General features: G+C 35.1%; 1 protein-coding gene across 1 annotated transcript in view; it reads right to left on the bottom strand.

Moving 5' to 3' along the window:
• Positions 1 to 16,986, bottom strand: part of LOC112048096 (proton-coupled amino acid transporter-like protein pathetic) — a 45,224-nt gene extending 28,238 nt beyond the window's left edge. The window contains exon 1 of the mRNA XM_024085479.2: positions 16,790 to 16,986. The gene's annotated coding sequence lies outside the window, so the exon portion shown is untranslated. The remainder of the gene's footprint in view (positions 1 to 16,789) is intronic.
• Between the last annotated feature and the right edge of the window lie 338 nt (positions 16,987 to 17,324).

Genomic DNA, 17,324 nt, shown 5'->3' with positions numbered 1-17,324 from the left:
TTAAAATATAAAATTTCCCTACAAAGTAAAATTTTCTGCAACAATCTAGGATATAAAAACAATCTAACAAAAACAAATTATGTGATGTTATTGTGATAATATATCTTTTTAAAGTAGGTAAAGAGCTTAAAATTGTAACGTGGAACCAAAATATTCCAAGAACACGCAAAACGCTAAATTTACATTGCGTAAATATAATACGAGTCTACGTTGACCTAAATTTTAATGGCGGTTAAAGAGGGGCTTAAAATGATGCATGTGAAGCACTAGATTTTAGGAACAATGGGTAATATAGAAGTCTGTTTTTAAGAACAGTCTGGTATTGGAAAAAAAAAAATACAACCGACTTCAAAACTTAAAAACGTACCCACTAAACTAAATTATTTTTTTGTTTTATACCCCTTCAAATCGGTTCAGGCATCTTCGAGTAATCGATGATGTACATACATAAAAAAAACCAGTCAACTTGAGGACCTCCACCTTTTTGAAGTCGGTTAATTTATGATGGTTGAAAGTTACAATATTCTCCTTCGGACCGATAAGTACGGACGGTAGCCAATTATGACTTCTGAACAGTGATGGCTTTCAAGGGGTGCAGGGTGGAAGTATAAAGTATCCAGAAATTCTGGAACTCCAGATTCGCGATGGTCCACATGTTAAACGTAATTTTTTGATATTTTCTACTACATATCGTGAGAATTGAATCAAAAATGAGAGGATCCGTAGAAGAACCAAAGTCACCAACATTGCTGAGCGAGTCGCGAAGCTAAAGTGGCAATGGGTAGGACACATAGTTCGAAGAGCCAAAGGACGTTGGGGTCTCAAGGTGCTGGAATGATGACTTCCACCTTCCATCAAACTTCCCCACCAGGTGGACTGACGACATCAAGCGAGTCGCAGGGATTCTGATTAGGGAGCTGCATGCAGGCGGCTCAGGATCGTGATGTTTGGGAGTCCCTACAAAAGACTATGTCTTGTAGCAATCAAGTCTCCAGTCGCCAGATCCACAGTACCGTGGCAACCCTTCTCTTTAAAAAAGCAAGGGTTGGGTTAAAGCTAAGTGACAAGATTTGTTGTATTATGCAGAAGGAAACTATTACAAAAAAAATACGTTTCTAATTTGATTTGAAAATATACTGACGATAATAAAATATGTCAGGTTGATGTTTATGGTTGATTTTGAGATTTCAGGTGGGTACAAGTGGTTGTGATATTTCTTAAAATGCACATAACTGAGAAGTTGGAGGTACATGCCCAACAGCGGAATCGAACCTACGCCCTCCGAATCGAAGGCAGAGGCTATCCACTAGGCTATCACGTCTCTCAACGCTATCGTGACTCAAACGGTGAAAGAAAAATATTGTGAGGAAACCTGCGAATTTTCTTAATTCTGCTAATCCGCATCGGGCCAGCGTGGGGGAAACTAAGTTAAGGCCTCTCATTCTGAGAGAAGACTCGAGCTCAACAGTGAGCAGAATATGCGCTGTTAATGATGAAGTGATTGTGGCGCCATAGCTTTTCATAGAGTTGTGATGAGTGGTCGTATCGCGATAACATATTATCAATGCATTGATCTTATCTATTGATAAATATAGAAATCAATCTCAATAAGAATCAATATTTCTATTGTAAAACATTAAGCTTAAATTAAATTAGTTAGTTTCAAGTAGGCTTAGTTTATGTAAGATCTTTGAACGTTTGTAGTTCTGTATTGAATCTAGTCTCTAGTACCGGTTTAGAAGGCAGATTTAATTGAGAAGCTTTTTTAAAATAATGCTCGTTTGGACTATTAATGTTACCGCCCTACCAGCAAAGACGTATCGCCAAGCGAATTAATAATAGTCTCTGCGCTAAACTGCGGACAGACGGATGGACGGACAGACGGACAAGGGTTCCTTGTGGACTACAGAACCATAAAAAACTCATTTTTTTAATTACTATGTATTACTTCTCAATCAAGCATCCTTATGTAAATAGCTAGATCACTATTTGCCTTGGGTTTTTGTTGTTATAAAAAAGTACAAGTGAATGAAAATACTGTTATGAGTCGTTTCGTATAATTTAGTGAACACACAATGAAGGAGTGTTTCACAGTACCGGATGAAATGTAAAGCTCATAGTTCATTAGACTCAACACTACTAGTAGTACTGAGACGTCTCAAGCGGAGAAGAATTATCAGTAATGTCACTTCGCACATAGACTAAATAAAAACGTGTGTGACGATAAGTGATAACTTAAACTAGTTGTTTTAATTAATTGCATCTAATTAATTATAAAGAAACCGTTATTGTCGAATAAATGCATGTTATTAATAATTAAGAAACCTTTACTGTCGGAGAGGTGTGAATAACATTTTGACAGCAATAATACGAGTATCTAGTCTGTGGTCGTAAAATCAGTCCGAAGTTCGCTCAGTCAAGTGCAAGTGTCAATCGTGCCAACTTCAGCTGGCACGTCAAATCCGTTTATGGACCATGCGACTCTAACTTTTCAATTATGTATTTTAAGTAATTAGATATTACGTATATCAAACGTTAAACCTGCATACCTGAAAATTTACTTAAGTCTCTAGGTACGTGTGCAGACTGCCAATTCGCATTGAGCCAGCGTTGTGGACTATTAGCCTAACCCCTCTCATTATTCTTCTTCTTGTTAATGTTATGTGTCTGCTCAGAACACAATGTGTAGGTACTCTTAAATATATAACTATTGTACATAATGGTTTGTTATTGTGACATTGCATTAGTTGTTTTCGTGACACTATCAACAGACCACACGATGACATTAGATAATAATACCATATTTTACTGATAAACTCACTTTACTTTGCGAACTCATTATAATAAATGTAAATTATTTCTCCTACTACTATTATATTGTTCGGACTCTTGCATGAACTGTATAAAAAAATCAAAGTTTTTTTTTTTTAAAAGATTTTTGGCCATATCTTATAAACTATGCCCAATATTTCCATGCCCCTCCAACTAGTCGGGAAAGACTGTGCTAGGAGTCGGTACGACAATAGACTAACGGCGCGGGGATCGAACCACCACCTCGGTAATAAGTCCAAGCGCTCTTACCGTTGAGCTATTGAGGCTGATTGGCCTGGCTGACTGGCTGTCTGTTATATAATCATCATTGGCCTTTTTGAATGGCTCACTATAGGACATTACAAGACAGGGGCCACGGCTCCCTATACTGAAGAGGGAATTTTGACGACCTCCGTGTCGCAGTGGTATGCGGGGTGGATTTACAAAACGGAGGTCCTGGGTTCGATCCCCAGCTGGGCAGATTGAGATTTTCTTAATTGGTCCAGGTCTGGCTGGTGGGAGGCTTCGGCCGTGGCTAGTTACCACCCTACTGGCAAAGACGTACCGCCAAACGATTTAGCGATCCGGTACGATGTCGTGTAGAAATCGAATGGAGTGTGGATTTTCATCCTCCTCCTAACAAGTTAGCCCGCTTCCATCTTAGACTGCATCATCACTTACCATCAGGTGAGATTGTAGTCAAGGGCTAACTTGTAAATAAAAAAAAGAATTCAGAGCTAAGACCCATTATATTTGACTCTACTTGTGTGAAGACTGCCAATCCGCATTGGGCCAGCGTGGTGGACTATTGGCCTAACCCCTTTCATTCTGAGAGGAGATTCATGCTCAACAGTGAGCCGAATATGGGTTGGATGTTGTGTCTAGTTACTTTAAATAACACCGGTGGATTAACAGCTTATATATTGTCTGTAATTCAGTAAAAGTTTTCGTTTTACTAGAACAGAATGTCAATGTCGGAGAGAATACTCGGCGACCTTGTTCTTATTCATAGGAACGTATAATTATTATATAACTGAAGGTAATCAGGTATGTTATGTAAGTTGGTGTAAGTAAAATTAATAAATTCTTTATTTTCTCATCCATATAAACATATGAGAAAATAAAAAAATATATCATATAAGTAAACATTTAAAAAATACATATTACATACATATGTTGATATATATTTAGAATTGAAGTGTCCGTCTATGATTTCAAAATAACAATTGTGTTTATCAATTGTTTTTATTTATTTACACAAACAAACTTTTTAAAATTTTTTGTCTGGTTAATCCGGGCTAATCTCTGAAACGGCATAACTCATTTAAATGGTATGTTCTTTCATTATAAAATGTCGCTAGATTTTTAAAAAGACGCTATTTTCTTGCCCAGTGTAGCTTAATGATTACACATGAAAATTTTAATATTGTAGTACCTCAAATACTTTGTAAATAATATTTATCATATACATGTAGTATAGGTTTCCCTCGAGGCATCATTACTTTAATAAATACGGATCTATAGGGTTCTTTGTTTGATGAGCTAAAAAGGAGTGGTAATCTTTATTTGTATGGATAGATTTGTTGGAGCCTCGGTGGAGTTCTTTGTTGTCCTTGGATTAAAAATATCGTATGACCTGATACAGGATGAAGGATATTTATTATTTATATAAGTACATAGTTATATTTGATTCAAAATTAGTTTAATCGCTTATTAAGTAGACCATAAGAACGTATTTTCAATGAAAGTTGTATTGTTTATCTATTATTTGAAGTGAGACATATAAATATATGCTTCAGAATATTATACTAGAATATACTAGAATATATAGGAGAAGGGGGTGGTACAGATGGGTCAATTACATTAGTATCCGTACTTTATCTAAATATACAGGGTGCTCGGGAGTTTTTCCCACAAGGTGTTGGCAAGTCCACTTATAGGAGCCAAACTGCATAGCTCATACAAAGTAATTCAAGTAATTTCGACTATCCATGTAACACGCGCCTTTATCTATCCTTGCATATTAAAATACGTAATCGTAGTGGTAAGACTGTCGATATCGACGAGATATTGCAACTGGCACTCCACACTTCACTAGTAGTATTTCATGATAATTATCAATGAATAAGTTTGGCTAGGTCATAATTTAAGGATACGATAGAATGGACACAATTTAAGATAATATTAATTTTAGAACACATGTTCTTTAGACATTTTTATTTAACTTTCCTTAAAGAATTTACCCCAGAGATATGGGAAATACTTGTGAGCAACCTGTATATAAAAGCGAAGTGTCACTAATCACGAAATCTTGAAAACCGCTTGCTGTAGGAATATTAAATTTGGCAGAGAGGTTGTTTACAGTTAGCAGACATCCGCCACGAACGGATTTTGCAGAAGCCGGCCCTTCGGCCCGTCATTAAAGACTTCTTAGGGTGGACGAAGTCGCGGGCATCTGCTAGTATTTACATATTACTGTAAGACTTTTTAAAAACGGCTAAGTGATTTAGATCGCTCCAGGAATGTGCTGGGAGAGCCACACTACATAGGAATGGCGAGGCTTGCCACCACATCCAAATGACGACCACGACCACACTGTCAAGAGTGTAATGACAAAGAAGAAGAAGTGATTTAAGCGTGAAAGCTTATCGTCGAAAGCTACATCAGTGAGTAACACAGATTACATTTTATCCCTGTATTCCTAAGAGAACGAGAACAACGTGGGTCAAACCGCGAGGAGTACAAATAATTTCGATGTTTCACGCCTTGACAGGTGTGAGTGACATCGAAGGCTTATAAATTAATAAATTATAATACATGCAAATTCAAATGAGACGGAAAATGTGTATTCATTATTATGCTAGTTATGTTGTGTGACATGTCCTATCAAACCATATCTATATTATGTTGATATATAACCTTTGCCACTTGGCTTCGAAACGCATAATATAGAGATTAGTTCTAAACTCACATGCACATAACATTCAATAATTGTTGCATTGACGTGGTAAGTAGGATATCCCCATTAGCAAAATTGTCGTAAATTAGCGTTTAACATTCTTTCTTTTATGATTACGAGTATTATGTACCTTTCAAGATGAGTATACGTACACAATGCACTACGTCTTTTGTTGTTGCAGTCCGTTATAAAGTACAGTAAATATCGGAATAGGGACAGAAAGAAAACAGTCTTTATTGCTAAACAACGAACCAACGTCGTTAAGAAGAGTGTTGTTTATTTATATCATTGAAAGCTTAATTTTAGGAATAGATCTTAGATATGTACCTACTGATGATTACGAATTAAGGGTAGTAAAAATGGGGATGGACGGATATATCTATACTAAAATTATAAAGCTGAAGAGTTTGTTTGTTTGATTGAACGCGATAATCTTGGGAACTACTGGTCCGATTTGAAAAATTATTTCAGTGTTAGATAGCCCATTTATCGATTGCATCATCACTATCTTCTATCTATCATCAGGTGAGTTTGCAGTCAAGGGCTAACTTGTAAAGAAAAAAAAAATAATAAGTAGGTGTAGGTTATCTTAATGATATTTTATGATATGATCATTTTAAAGAATGATGATGGCTGTTCTCAGAAGAACCTGCCTTCAGAATCTTTCATCATCATCAACCCATATTCGGCTCACTGTAAAGCTCGAGTCTCCTCTCTGAATGAGAAGGGTTAGTCCACCAAGCTGGCCCAATGTTGATTGGCAGACTTCACACACGCAGAGAATTAAAATAATCTCTGCTATGCAGGGATGTTTTTCCTTCACCGTCTGAGACACGTGATATTTAATTTTTTAAAATGCAAACAACTGAAAAGTTCGAGGTGCTTGCCCCGGACCGAATTCGAACCCACACACTCCTGTATCGGAGGCAGAGGTCATATCTGTGCTATCACGGCTCTATCGGAATCTTTACAATTTGTCAAACGTGACGTTACAAATGCATAAAAAGCCACAGAGCGATTTATAAACTAGAAGCAATCTGTTAGAGTGCATCAGTGTGAAAAGACCGTGATCTTTATTCCCGCTTGACTTGTTCCATATGGCTACAAATGCCGGCTGTAACGGAAACTTAGGGATATAAATCTCGGTGGTAGAGTATTCTCGACTTTAAGACCTAAGAGTTAGGATCCATATTTTGGTATCACCGGCATCAAACGAAGTACTAAGACTAAAATGAATTCATAAGTCGAATCATGTTCAGAACAGAGTAATCAAGTAATATATCAAAATAGTTTTATTTTTAATTTAAAAATAGCTGTAATATATGTATGAATACATGGTGTTCTAAGGTAGAAAACTAAACTATAAAGTTTTTAACCGTATTTTCCCAAAGTTATTTTGCTTTCCTGTCCTTATTTATTTAAACGCCCACTTTTTAAATCACCTCCGAACTCAATGAATAAAAATCAGCATTAATATATTTTTGATTATAACATGAAAATCTGTTGAATAAAACACAAAAACTAAAAGAAATTGTGTTTCTCAAGGTAGTTCATAAAATATTTGATCGCCGATCTCAGATTTAGTGATTTAATGCTTAAACGTTTTAGAAATATGTCTAATACCAAACCTGTTAAAAATATGCCGACGGTAATCGAACCTATGACTCTCTTGTTAACGCGACCTGAGTACTGTCATACACATAATCACCACTAGGCCAAGGCCTCATTACGGACGGTGCTTCGGTTTATAAATATTTAACAATTAAATTATCCGCCAGTGTTGGTTATACAGTTCAATAAAATAATATTTTCTTAATTCTCTGTGTATGTAAAGTCTGCCAATCCGCAATGGGTCAGCGTTCTGGACAATTAGCCTAACCCCTCTCATTCTGAGACTCGAGCTCAGAGGTGAGCCGAATATGAGTTGCTAATGAAAATATTACCTACACTTGATTTTACACTTTCTTAAATAGATCGTTGTGGTATAAAAGATGCACTGACTAAAATCGTGAAAGTAATGATTAGATCACTAACTATGGGCCTCATAAGAAGGCTCAGAGTCACACAGCGGATGGTACGAGCTATGTTCGGAGTATCTTTGCGTGATCGAATCAGAAATGAGGAGATCCGCAGAAGAACCAAAGTCACCGACTGAAGTGAAGTGGCAATGGGCTGGGCACATAGTTCGAAGAGTCGATGGACGTTGGGGTCCCAAAGTGCTGGAATGGCGACCCCGCACTATGTTTGGAACTCCCTACAAAAGGCCTAAATATAATATAAGTATAGATAATACGTCATTATAATATGAAGTCAGTAGATATGGATGAAGTTTTGAACTAATTACATAATGTATAAACATATTCATTAATGGTAAGTACATAGCTAAGTACCTACTATTATTTTGTCTCAACACACTTCGGGCGATAAGAGCACGATAACACTCTAATTATTGCATACTGTCAGTATTTTAAAGTGATTAAGTAAATAAATATTAGCCATGTCTTTAAACACGAATAATGTTGCCATTAGCCAATACATAAATTAGAAAAAATTTTGTGGTACAAGTAGGTACTTGTAATTCCCAAAAGCACACCAAGAATTCTAATCGGTTTTAAAAAAATCCTTGGACATTTAAAAACTTTCTTCAATATATGAGAAATTATGCGAACGAATGTACGTCTAGTCTTCTACATCTATACTAATATTATAAAGAGGTAAAGTTTGTAAGTTTGTAAGTTTGTCACATTTTATAAATGGGGTAATCTTTGGAACTACTGGTCCGATTACAAAAATTCTTTCACCAGTAGAATGCTACATTATCGGGGAGTGCTATAGGCTATATTTAATATTAGTATGATATATATTCGCCGAGTTAACACAGTTTTTGTCATACAGGTCGGACCGAAAATCCTCTTAAGCAGACTTATTCGCATGCGCTGCCTTAACCATTGTGTAAAATTGAAATTAATGTATGGAGGCTTTATGTATCTTTAAAAGATCTACAAAAAAGTCCGCGACACCATATATCTATCTTCTATATATAAGCAGATATAGTACCTTTTGTGTTTTAAAAATTATAAATTTTATATACTTAGGTTTGCGTCATTATTTATGCTACTTAACTTAAATCCTTATCAAAATAAATTATTTAATAATCACAAGGATATTATGGAGATAAGATTTGCCCTTTATAGTATGTTAATTAGTTAAATAGTTTCGGAGATAATACAAAATTTCTAAAAGACGCAGAAATTCCGCTACATGACGCCCCGCGCTTTCAATTACGTAGTTCCCGTTCCTGTGTGAATATGGGAATCAAACATAGCCTATGACACTCGCAAATAACGTAGGGCAGGGTAGGGGAGTGTATGCCTAGGTTAGGGGTAGGGTAGAGGTAGGGCCTACACCTATCCTAGGGGTAGGGAAAGGGAAGGTAGGGCAGGGTACGGGTAGGGTAGGGGTAGGATACAGTTAGGGTACGGGTAGGGTAGGAGTAGGGTAGAGGTAAGAGATCGATACTGAAGCCTATTTTCTATTTTTTGTCTGTTTGTTTGCCTTTTTTTGACCGGGCATCACGCTGAAACTACAGAATGAATTCGAATGTTACTTAAGACGATTTGAGACCATAATACGTAGAAGGATAATAGGATACTTTTTGTCGCGAAAACAAAATAAGAAATGGGTGAAGTAAGGGTAGAAAGTTTGTACGGAAAGTCCTTAATTTTTCTAGGTACATTTGTAAATGTAAAATGATAAGTGGACTATTTATTAGGTATAAGTTATAAAACTTGCAAAATAGAATGTGAAATAGGGATTGAAAGTTGACATCGATATTTACGCGGACAAAGTCGCGGGCGTCCGCTAGTCTATACTATTATTATTTTAAGGAGGTTTTGTAAGTTTGTAACTTTACTTCACTGGCACTTTAATGACGTCAAGTAACGTCGTGACGTCATAAAATTAACGAAGCGGTTTTTGACGTCTGAAAAAATTTAAACAAATATGTAGGCATTTATTTCATGTTGGGGCCGTTCTTTTATTCAAAATTTTATCATTAGATTAGATAAAGTAGAGTTTGAAATGGTAATTTTGTACCTAATCATATCGTGTCTCTATAATAAAACGTATTATGTTCGTTGTATAAAATGCACTCGAGTTAAACTAACCGTTTCATAATATACTATTTTTAAAGGCTTATTCTATTACTTCATTTTGTATGAAACAGGTGTCTCGTGTGTTAACGTGAAAAGTAAATAAAGCGAGGTTAGTATTTCTGACTATTTACAATCGCGCATGAAGGACATACATACATAAATGGATATCCCCAATAACAAGGCGAATATCAAAAGTTGAGGTTAGGTTCCCCATAGGAACCATTATATTTCGAAGAACGGTGCGACGCTGGGGTCGCAAGGTGTTGGCGACCACGCACAGAAAAGCGTTGTTTGACCCCCCAAAAATGTGAATTTGACCCGCGAAAAACCTCGAGAGCTGGTTACAGACGGTAAGTACGAGTAAGACCGAGTGTTTTAAGTGCCTGTTCATCAGTGAACTCCTCACCCATTTGATCATTATAGTACTTAGTAGCATATAATAGTAAATTTACTTTGTTGGATTTTAGTTTAGTATACATATCAATTCTTTATCCATTTGAACGCCCATGATATCAAACAGGTAAATAAACAAACGCCCCGATAAAAAATCCCTAATAGTCCCCCAAAATTCGACAGATGCCGACCTACTAAAATCGTTACGATGACTTAAGTATCGCACGTATTTGAAAATAAAATACCACGTCGTGCAGGGGAGAATATAGAAAATAATTTTACCGTTGTATTTAAACCGCGAACAAATATATACTTTTAATAAAAACTGTTAAACTTTGACTTTTTTTTATATAAATTTATAAACTTTTTCAAAATTAATCAAACTTTTCTTACACAACACTAAGATATTTATACACCAGATTAAAGGACACATTTTCTAGAATAAAAAACCATAACAACAACCATAACAACTTAGAAATTCATTAACATAATCATAGAACTTCGATCATAGATAAGTCTACAATTTTTTTATGAAGAATACTCAAACGCTATGATTTGGGCTTACTCTCGGTCTAACCACGTTTGACTAATACTCTTTATAAGTGAATTTCAAGTTAACAAATTCGCTTATCATCATTACTTTACTATTTAGTTAACTAATGAGAAAATACAAGATGTGATGATGCTTAAATAGCATTGTAATGGTTAACATGAGTAAATTTAGCCTTCAATAATGATGAATTCATTATCATCATTATTGCTTATATTAGTGGTTCACAGGACCAGGCTCCTTATAGGAGATGGGATCTGGAGCTTGGAATCACCACGCTGCTCCAATTAGCAGGCTTGACAATGTTTGGCTCGATCACTAGCCGATTTTAATGATATGACCAGCTGGCCTATTCACTAATTTGGTCTTTATTAACAACCCATTAAAATAAACATCAAATCAACTGAGAAATGGCATCTACTCGTACGTGATGTGTGGTTGACAGTAGACATCGGATGTCTTTTAATAAAAAAAATCTTTTATTTCGACTCACAAAAGGGGTCATTGTAGTGCTAGATAACATTGAATTTAATTTAGGTGTTAGTACACTTAAGCCTACTTATATCTTCTCAAATCTATGACAGGATCGACTTGTCAGTATATGAATCACAGTGATTAAAATACTGACAGTCGAGCCTGTCAGCAAACGCCCCCAGGATGCGTTACATAGAATCTCAATTTCGAATATGTCAACTAACATACGTCTAAGTTAGTGAATTAGCCTGCTGGACCGACGGCTTAGCGTGGCATGGAGTTGTAACATCAGCAATTTCCCATCTCCGGCCTGAATTTTACTGAAAAATTCTTAGAAGGAAGAAAAGCAGAGTATTTTAAATAGTTCAACCCTCTAGAACCCAGGATCTTGTACTTAGAATCCAAATACCATTAACACATGGGAGAAAAATATAATTATCTAAATAGGAATCCAGTCCGGGGCATGCACCTTCAACTTTTTAGTAATATGATTTTAAGAAATTTAATATCACGTGACTCAAACGGTGAAGGAAACCATCGTAAGGAAACCTGCATACATGAGTATTTTCTCAATTCTCTTTGTGTGGGAAGGCTGCCAATTCGGATTAGCCAGCGCAGCGTGGTGGACTTACCTCTCTCATTCTGAGAGAAGACTCGTGCTCTACAGTGGTCAGTGAGTCGAGTATGAGTTGTTAATGATGATGTGTAGTAAGAAAAAAATATCGCTTAAATTACATTTGAGAAGTGAATTTGTTTTAAAGGCAATATGTTAGTACAGCCGATATCAGCAAGTGCACGCTTTAGTCTCGGATTGTGACGTGCGTTTTATGAAAATACACGAATATCAAACAGTAACAAGTCGATAAGGTGTTGACTTTATCGATGACGTACTGATACGTTGGTGCCGTGCTATACGCAATCCGATTATACCATCCCGTACGCAAAATACACACGACACGTCCATGTGCATGACACACTTTTTGAATTTGATATCCATCAGTAATTACATATCAAATGCATAATTGCGTTTGTTTGTTTGTTACGCTTAAACACCTGAACCGCTCAACTGATTTTTAATAAAAAAGGCTCGTTTTTAACCGACTTCAAAAAAAGGAGGAGGTTTCTCAATTCGACCGTATATATATATTTTTTTTTATGTGTGTTCGCGCATAACTTCGTCATTTATAGACCAATTTGGATAATTCTTTTTTGGCTGGATAGGAGATGTTCCAAGGGTGGTACCATGATAAGGAAACCAGGATCTGATGATGAAATCCTGGAGAAATTGAGAGGAACTATTGAAAATTGTATGGGCGGCCAATGCGTTTCCTTATTAACCTTCGTAACATTAGTTTTAAGTTTTCAACTTTATTTAGATATCACTATTACGAGTACAACACAACCTGATTTTAACAATAAAAGTGATCGTAAAGTAATTTATCAATATATATATATATATATATATAAATAAAATTAATGTAACCGTCTGTGATTATAACAAAATAACCGAGTTTATTTCAAGTGTTTTAAGAGCTACTTAAAACACTTGAAATAAACTCAGTTATTTTGTCATCGTCCGTCTTTTTGTCTGTCTGTTTGTCCTTCCGAATCTTTGGAATGGCTGATCCAATTTTCTCGGGACTTTCAATGGAAGATAGAGGAGGTTATGGAGCAACATATTAGAGGCTACTTTTAATCCCGAGGAAGTACATCTTCCTCGAAATAAGTAGTTTGTAGATCTTGTTACAGGATTTGTGAAAATCAGAATTTCACGCGTACAAAGTCGCGGGCGTCCGCTAGTTTATATAAAAAAAAACATTTATATTCAGCCTAAGTTTCACTTTAAACGAATGCTACGGGAACGGGAACTACTTGAAAATGAGTTTGTGTTTTACACTTTTAAGAGTAAACTGATTTTTTTCGCCAATGGATTGCTGCTGCTGCATTATCTGCGAGTAATTTAAGCTAATATTTATCCGTGCGAAAACATCATGGTTTAAACTGCGAGGCGTCCATTAGCACCGTTATACGTTTTGCAATTAATATGCACCTGCTGTTAATTGATCCTTTTCAAATTGGTATCTACTAACTATGTATATATTTTTTATATGTATGACTTCGTCACTTGTTACCTAAACAATTAGGTTGGTGATAATAATTAATAAAGTGAAGTTATTAAATAAATTTAAATTAACAAAATTTACGAAACAAGTTTTATATCCACGTAACGTACTACCTACGTATCTACTGCTCCGTTATCTATTATTATTATTATTTGTTGAACCTGTTTTTGCAGTAGTTATTGGGTCATGTACGATGCACAAGAAATAGGGTAATGCTATTACAATACACACCTTCACTTAATTTGCATTAGTCTAGGTCGTTGAAGTCAGGCAGTATAAGTTATATATTACTCGTACAAACGCGAAAGTTTGTATGGATATTTGTTACTCTTGAACGCCACTGCTACTGGAGCGATTTGGCTGAAATTTGGAATGGAAATAGATTTTACTCTGGATTAACACATACGTTACTTTTCATCCCGGAAAATCTATGGTTCCCGCGGGATTTGTGAAAAACTGATTTCCACGCGATAGAAGACGCAGGCGTCCGCTAGTCTAGTAATAAAATGTTATAAGTAGCATATTACAATATACGTAAATAGGTAATTAATGGCAAAAAACAATGGAATATATAATATTTAAATGCTTTCCGAAGAGACGGTAGAGTCATCAGCAAGCAATCTTGTAGTTTCAAAATTGCTTGAAAAATAAGACTTGAATTAAATGAATTTAAGTTTGAATATGTGTTACTTACAACAGATAAGATACTAGTCTCGAAACAGATTACAGATTATTGACACGATATAAGTACCTAGTCCCTTAGAACAAAGGTTATTTCTCCCGTTATGTAAAATAAAACGGTGCTCTAGTCCCTTTTTTATGTCCCTCGCAATTGCAATTACCCATTCCTTGTATTCTAATTCTAAGCATGCACTTGAAGTAGTGTGTGTGGTATACCGTACGTGTAATTCATTGAATGACCCAAATAACCGTTGCGTTAAACAATTATGTCCGTAGAGACTGATGTGTAAAGTGGATCAATGAAAGTCGTGAAAGACGGTAGAGTCGGTAAAATGAAGACTTTCAAAAGTCTTTCTAAAACTGAGCAATGCTTCGATGAACGCTTCCTGGCATAGTTTATTTAATTTTGAAAAAAGAACGACTCAAATAATAATAATAATTGAGAACGTGCGCAACGACTGTGAACGAAATACGGAAGTCAATGACCTCCGCTATTGTAATTGCCCTATAGAAACAATGATTAACGCATTTCTTATTAATCAAAACACACTGCAGTTTAATATGACTACCATTCAATATAACCTACACATGAGTTGAAGGGATTGTAGTGGAGGCATGAAACCATATCAATGATAGGTACAGCTACTTAGCTGGGATAAGGTACTCGTATTATAGATTAGTTTACCTGTAGGATGTAAAAATACACTGTGAAGCTTAATTATTTTTATAGAAATTAGGATACGCGCAAATAAATATTACAAAAGATTTATCTCTAACAAACAAAACGGTCTCTAAGAACAATCAACAAACTACCCATTGGATTGAATTTTTAATGAGGGTCTTTGTTAGTTTTGTTTTGCTTTTGAAATGAACTGAAATTATACCTAAATAACTAACCTATTTGTAGTATCTAATAATGACTAAATAAATAAATACTCCCATAAAGATATTAAGAACATATATTATTAAAGTAATAACAGCGGACTCTGTAAATGTCGTCTTGGACCGTTAATTGTAAACTTTCGGTGAGAGATGCGTTTAAAGTTCTAGAGATATAGTCAACAAAGGCGTTCCATACAATGTAATACAATATTTTTTTTTAAATTTTTCCAATGTTTCTATTTCAGGGGAGACAAATCTATAACAAACCGAAGATCATGAAAATCGTTTCAGCCGGTCACAAGTTAATGGAATAGTGGACATTCATTTACAATAATCAATAAGTTAAGAATTATAAGTACCCAGTATTTTTCAAATAACTTCTAGCAAAATTAATCTGTCAGGTAGAAGGTTCTATTATGATGAATTTTTACCCGATATTGTCAGAAGTGTAATATTTTACACAAAATGCATTTTTGCGCGTAATTTAGACGTCAATGTCACAAAACATGGCCTGTTAACCTAAAATAAAGCGTTGAGTGACATGTTGTTTGCTGATGAGTGTGGGCAAAAACTAGAACAAACGATTTTATCTGAAGCATCGCTACCTACCTGTCTGCTTATAAATTAGTGCATTTTTGAAACAGCTGCGAACAAAATATAATTCTTTTCCACGAACTCAGAAATAGCTTCGTTATTAAAATCAACAAAGGACGCTGACATTTAAAACCAGTTTTTTTATTCTCACTCTCCTAGAGATTATTTAAATTAGACGCCTTTTGTTTAATTATTTTATTTGCCTTCCTAATCTAATCCTCATTTTTTCAATTCTCAAAAACTTTCTAAAATAAAATTTACCAATATATTCAACATTTAAAATAAATACGCATATAAAGCATTAATTTAATTAAATGTGTATCCAGAAAAATAAATTAATGGATTTGATGGCTTACAAACTTATATTATGACCAATTTTTCTATATTTTTCGCGAAATCATACCTTATGGGAATATGAATTTCTACTTGATTGTTAAGATATTTTTTCTATTACCAAAATTATAATAATATAGTAATATTTAATCTTTTTTGTTTTATTTTTTTAATATATTGAGTAAATTTAGTGTAAATAGTACGAAGGTAGCGACACATTCATCAACAATAATAAAAGACACTATACTATAAAATAACACGTAGATACTAAAAGATAATAAAGCTAAACACATTTGGCACCCAGGTGGCTCGGATCCGGTCAAACAAAGCGTAGTTTTTATCATAAAAAAAAGATGCATTCCCAAGAAACTCCATTTCAAAACCTGCATCAAGCATTTGTTCGCATATCAAGGTAAAATAAATATACTATTAACTATACAATTAGTGAAGTAACATTGTATTTTAATTACAAAAAACATTGTATATAATTTTGTCAGCTTTACAGTTTTACTGTGATGTCAGAACAATTAATACGAATAAATTTCCTTTATCCTGAGAAACAAAACGCAAAATGACGTGTCACGGGACCCAATGAGGATGTAAATTATCATGCAGATTATTTACATAGATCCGTAGACCGAGAAACTCAGTAACAAAAGGAAAGTGAAACGTCAAAGTTAACAAATATTAAACAAAATCCTTCGCAAAAGTTCAAGTTTACTATGGTAGCAGCATTGTACTTGCAGTTATGCTGCACGTCAAAATTTAGACCTCTCGTAAAATTGCACGCTTTTATTTTCTTTAAAAAAAGTGAAAATATGACAGAAACACTTACCAATTTTTCACAGTCTGTTACAGTAACAGGAAATCGAGGAACTCTGCAAGTTGTAGGTTATGATACGAGCAAACTATTTACTGAGCCACGTGTTTTATAAAAATAGCGAGAACACACAACCAGCGGACGCGCTGGTTAAAATCGGAATGATGTGTAAACCAAGCGAATAGCGTCGGCAGCCAAAGCGAGTATAGATACGAAATACGTACGCGAGTCAGTCAAGTAAGTGCGACCGATTGTTGCGTCATAATAGAAATAGAAGGAGTAGGGATCCGACGAATCGGCGATGCGATACGATGCGTTTGATAGCATTATATTTTTGAATATTGATATAAAGTAGAAATTATTTATAGGTCACAAAATTTTACCGTGGTAAATTCTACTAGATTTATAAATTACGTGACGTTTTTGGAGTATCAAGTCTATTTAAATCCACACAAACTTGGTGCATAAAAGTAAATTCATGTTCCTATACAGAGACTTAAAAATTTATACCTTTTTTGGAGTCAATTATTTCACTGCAGCTAGTAGCCCC

The sequence above is a fragment of the Bicyclus anynana genome, chromosome Z (genome assembly GCF_947172395.1).
Source record: "Bicyclus anynana chromosome Z, ilBicAnyn1.1, whole genome shotgun sequence".
In the NCBI taxonomy this organism is placed as follows: Eukaryota; Metazoa; Arthropoda; class Insecta; order Lepidoptera; family Nymphalidae; genus Bicyclus; species Bicyclus anynana.
Note: the sequence above shows the minus strand (reverse complement) of the source record. Positions and strands in the feature narration are given on the sequence as shown.